Here is a 5,284-nt window from a genome sequence, read left to right as displayed (position 1 = left end):
ACCCTGTCTCTACTAAAAACACAAAAATTAGCTGGGTGTAGTGCTGCACACCTATAGTACCAGCTACTTGGGAGGCTGAGTCGGGAGGATGGCCTGAGCCCAAGAGGCCGAGGTTGCAGTGAGCGGAGATTGTGGCACTACACCCCAGCCTAGGTGATAGAGTGAGACCCTGTCTCAGAAAATAAATAAATACCTACATAAATAAATGCAAAACTTTCATGCAATGGGAAAGTGAAAACACAATCCAAAAAATGGGACAAAATACTTGCAAATTACATGTCTGATAAGGGTAGAAGGGGATCAGAATTTGCCACTCTAAAATATGTCACTTTGACATAAGCATTATTTGGAGCTGAAGACAATTAGGGAACAGCAGATACAAAAAGAACTCTCTGCTCTTCCCCTTTCTACCTAAAAGTAGGGCATACATTTCCCCTTCTGAAGATGTCTCCCCTGCTCGCTCCTATACCAGAGGAAGAATTTACTCTTGTCACTGGAGAGGACACCTACTTGAATCTGTATGATAAGTTTTACTAAATTAGCCCTTATCTTCTGTTAGTTTCCTCCATATATTAATCTTCCCACAACTTACCAACCCTAGAAGCCAAATCCCTTTCCTTTATCTTATAACTTCTCCATAATCCATTTTCTTTTGTTAAAATAGTATATAAACAAACTCTCAAGTTTTCACTTTCTGTGAAGCTCCCACATGCATGTGAAATAAACCTTTTCTCCTATTAATCATCTTTTATTGGTTTAATTCACAAGCCTCAGTCACTTAACCTAAGAAAGTGGAGGAAAAGTGGTTTTCCTCCCCTATAGTCTAGTATCCAGTACATGTAAAGAATACTTCCAAGTTAATAATAAAAAGACAGAAATCCAATTTAAAAATGGGTCAAGATTTGATTAGGGACCTGGTGCAGTGGTTTACGCCCGTAATCCCAGCACTTTGGGAGGCCAAGGCAGGAGGATCATTGAGGTCAGGAGTTCAAGACCAGCCTGGCCAACATGGTGAAACCCTGTCTTTACTAAAAATACAAAGCGTTAACCAGGCATGGTGGTGAATGCCTGTAATCTCAGCTACTTAGGAGGCTGAGGCAGGAAAATTGCTTGAACCAGGAGGTGGAGGTTGCAGTCAGCCCAGATTCCGCCATGGCACTCCAGCTTGGGGGACAGAGAGAGATCCTATTTAAAAAAAAAAAAAAAAGGATTTGATTGGATATTTCTCTGCAAAAAGTATGCAAATGACAAATAAACACATGAAAAGATGCTTAACATCATTAGTCATTAAATAAATGCAAATCCAGGCCCGACGCTGTGGCTCATACCTGTAATCCCAGTGCTTTGGGAGGCTGAGGTGGGCAGATCACCTGAGGTCAGGAGCACGAGACCAGTCTAGCCAACATGGAGAAACCCTGTCTCTACTAAAAATACAAAAAAATTAGCCAGGCATTGTGGTGGTCACCTGTAATCCCAGCTATTTGGAAGGCTGAGGCAAGAGAATTGCTTAAACCCGGGAGGTGGAGGTTGCAGAACCAAGATTGCAACTCCAGCTTGGGCAACAGAGCAGGACTCCATCAAAAAAAAAAAAAAAAAAAAAAAAAAGAAAAAAGAAAGAAAGAGAGAGAGAGTGGAAAGAAGGAAGGAAGGAAGGAAGGAAAGAAAAGAAAGAAAAAGAAAGAGAGAAGGAAAGAAAGAAAGAAAGAGAAAGAAAGAAAGAAAGAAAGAAAGAAAGAAAGGCAAATTCAAACAACAATGAGAACCACTTCATACCTAGTAGAATGACTCTAATCGAAGAATTCGATGAAACCAAGTGTTGGTGAGGCTGCGGAGAGAATTTGGAACACTCATAGATGCTAGTGTGAATGTAAAATGGTGCAACCACTTTAGAAAACAGTCTGGCAGCTCCTCAAAAAGTTAAACATAGAATTACTAACCCAGCGATTTCACTCCTAGTTATATATCCAAGAGAACTGAAAAATACATTCACACAAAAACTCTTATAGGAATGTTCAGAGTAACATTATTCATAATAGCAAAAAAGTAGGAACAATTCAAATGTCAACTGAAAAATGGTTAAATAAAAGGTGATATATTCATACAATGGAATGTTATTCAGCTATACAAAGGGATAAAATAGGCCAGGCATGGTGGCTCAAGCATATAATCCCAGCACTTTGGTAGGCCGAGGTAGGTGGATCACCTGAGGTTAGGAGTTCGAGACCAGCATGGCCAACATGGTGAATCCCAGTCCCCACCAAAAATACAAAAATTAGCCGGATGTGGTTGTGTGTGCCTGTAGTCCCAGCTACTCGGGAGGCTGAGGCAGGAGTATAGCTTGAACCCAGGAGGTGGAGGTTGCAGTGAGCTGAGATCACGCCACTGCACTTCAGCCTGGGCGACAGAGCAAGACTCTATCTCAAAAAAAAAAAAAAAAAAGAAAGAAATATTAATGCATGCTATAACATGGATAAATCTTAAAAACATTATGGTAAGTGAAAGAAGGCACACACAAAATGTCACATATTTGATGATTTTGTTTATATGAAATTTCCAGAATATGCAAATTTATAGAGACAGAAAAGAGATGATTGGTTTCCAGGTGCTAGAGGGAGGAGAAAAATGGAGAGTTACTGCTAATGTAGTAAACCACATGATTTCCTAGGGGGTGATAAAAATATATATGTTGTTGTTGTTGTTACAGGGAAGAGTGTGAACACAGTCCTCCACTACCAAAGATTATGCAGTTGAGTTTTCCATACTTGAAATTGCAATCATCAGCAGATCCAGAGTGCAATCAATAAGGCTCACTCTGGGAGAGCCACCTTCGTGATGATGGTATTTCACCTGCCAGGTAAATATGAAAATATTTGAGTTAATTAGTGGTGAAGATTGCATAACTTGTGGACTTACCATAAATCCTGAACTGTTTATTTTAAAAGGATGAACTCTATGGTTTGTAAATTATATTTCAATTTTTAAGAAAGAATCTACACCTTCTTCTCCGATAAAACACCAAATGGCAGATGACGCCGGTGCAGGGACGGGGGATGGGGGGGTGTGGGGGTGGCGGGGGGACCCGGGGGCCCTGGGGGCCCTGAGATGGGGAACCGCGGTGGCTTCCACTGAGGTTTAGGCAGTGGTATCTGGGGCCGGGCCAAGGCCGCAGAGCTCGCGGAGGCAAAGCCGAGGATAAGGAGTGGATGCCTGTCACCAAGTTGGGCCGCCTGGTCAAAGACATGAAGATTAAATCTCTGGAAGAGATCTATCTCTTCTCTCTGCCCATCAAGGAATCTGAGATCAAGGATGAGGTTTTGAAGATTTTGCCGGTACAGAAGCAGACCCGTGCTGGCCAGTGCACCAGGTTCAAGGCATTTGTTGCTATTGGGGACTGCAATGGTCACGTTGGTCTGGGTGTTAAGTGTTCCAAGGAGGTGGCCACTGCCATCCGTGGGGCCATCATCCTGGCCAAGCTCTCCATTGTCCCTGTGCACAGAGGCTACTGGGGGAACAAGATCGGCAAGCCCCACACGGTCCCTTGCAAGGTGACAGGCCGCTGTGGCTCTGTGCTAGCACCTCCTCCCTGCGCCCAGGGGCACTGGCATTGTCTCAGCACCTGTGCCCAAGAAGCTGCTCATGATGGCTGGTATCGATGACTGCCATGCCTCAGCTAGGGGCTGCACTGCCACCTTGGGCAACTTCTCCAAGGCCACCTTTGATGCCATCTCTAAGACTTACAGCTACCTGACTCCCGATCTCTGGAAGGAGACTGTATTCACCAAGTCTCCCTATCAGGAATTCGCTGACCACCTCGTCAAGACCCACACCAGAGTCTCCGTGCAGAGGACCCAAGCTCCAGCTGTGGCTACAACATAGGGTTTTTATACACGAAAAATAAAGTGAATTAACATTGCAAAAAAAAAAAAAAAGAATCTACAAAATTTATAAACAAGTAGGTTGTAAGAGTCACTTATTGCTCTTCATGGAGTCTACAGAAAAGGTAGGAAACCCAATCCACAGCTAGACTATCTTGGACTCATTTCACCTTAGCCTTGTTCTGATCACAACGGCTGCGGTACCATAGAAAACTTTCCCCCCAATTCCCCTCCCTAATAGGTAGGTTCTGCTCTTCACTTTATCCAAATGTCCCCCACTTTTTTCAAAAAAAAAAATCTGCTGCTCTTTCCCTTCCTTCATTTTCTTGGAAAAAAAAAATGTTTTTTGTTTTTTGTTTTCCTGAGATGGAGTTCACTCTTGTTGCCTGGGCTGGAGTACATTGGCGCAATCTGGGCTGCAACCTCCGCCTCCTGGGTTCAAGCGATTTTCTTGTCTCAGCCTTCTGAGCAGCTGGGATTACAAATGCACACCACCACACTGGGCTGATTTTTGTATTTTTAGTGGAGATGTGGTTTCACCATGTTGGCCAGGCTGGTCTTGAACTCCTGACCTCAGGTAATCCCCCTGCCTCGGCCTCCCAAAGTGCTGGGATTATAGGTGTGAGCCACTGTGCCTGGCCTCTTCTTTCATGTTCTTTCTCATTCTCTCCCCTGCTTCGTTTCTGCCAAACCATTCCTTGGTCATTCATGTTTTCCTTTTCCTTTTTTATGTCTTCTCACCCCTTTATCCCGGTCTCTATTTCCCACCTCTGCCTCCTACCTCTTCCTTCTTCCTTCCTATTCGCTCCCCTCTCTGCTAACTGGCCACAGAATGGAAATAAATTCCATGTTAAAGCATTTTTGTAAGAATTATGTACTTTTTGTTTTCTTTTTTTTTCCAGAGGTTGGTAATTTCTTTATTGATTTTTTTTTCTTAAATAAAATTAACATCCATTTTACCCTACATACAGTAGGGTAAAAATAAAATGTATAAAAACTCCTTTGCACTCCCCTCATTTAGTTCTACTCCACAGAATTAACAATGGTTAATATTTTCTTGTTTATCCTTACGGAATTCCATTTATTGGTAAGAATGGTGTCATATAAAACTCGTTAGCTTAGGTAGAAAAGGATGCGATTTTGATGTTAATGTTTCTTTAAGGAAAAACAACTCTAACTTAATTATATAGTTGATTTTGCTTTAGGAGATGTAGTCAGTAATTTGAAAAAAAGATCACCCACCCATGCTATATGACTAGTTAGAAATAAATAATTGAGGCAAAATACTTTCATGAACATTATAAAGTGATTTGTAAATATGAGCAGACACTACAAGTAAACACTGATAATATCTGGTGTGGTGGTGTTCATTGACAGCACTTAATTATTATTTGGCTGTTCTGTGTGTA

At 42.2% G+C, this 5,284-nt stretch overlaps 1 non-coding gene and 1 pseudogene across 2 annotated transcripts; one reads left to right on the top strand and one right to left on the bottom strand.

Annotated features, from left to right (window-relative positions):
• Positions 1-2,703: 2,703 nt before the first annotated feature.
• On the bottom strand, positions 2,704-2,862 carry LOC116545053. Its single transcript, XR_004266171.1, has one exon. It is a non-coding gene; the product is annotated as a U1 spliceosomal RNA (small nuclear RNA).
• Positions 2,863-3,019: 157 nt separating this feature from the next.
• LOC116543028 lies at positions 3,020-3,929 on the top strand (annotated as a pseudogene). Its single transcript, XR_004265446.1, has one exon. The product of XR_004265446.1 is annotated as a 40S ribosomal protein S2 pseudogene (transcript).
• The last annotated feature ends 1,355 nt before the right edge of the window (positions 3,930-5,284 follow it).

The sequence above is a fragment of the Sapajus apella genome, unplaced genomic scaffold, assembly GCF_009761245.1.
Source record: "Sapajus apella isolate SASKATOON/1434 unplaced genomic scaffold, GSC_monkey_1.0 scaffold4, whole genome shotgun sequence".
Lineage (NCBI taxonomy): Eukaryota > Metazoa > Chordata > Mammalia > Primates > Cebidae > Sapajus > Sapajus apella.
This window is presented reverse-complemented; position numbering and strand designations above follow the sequence as displayed.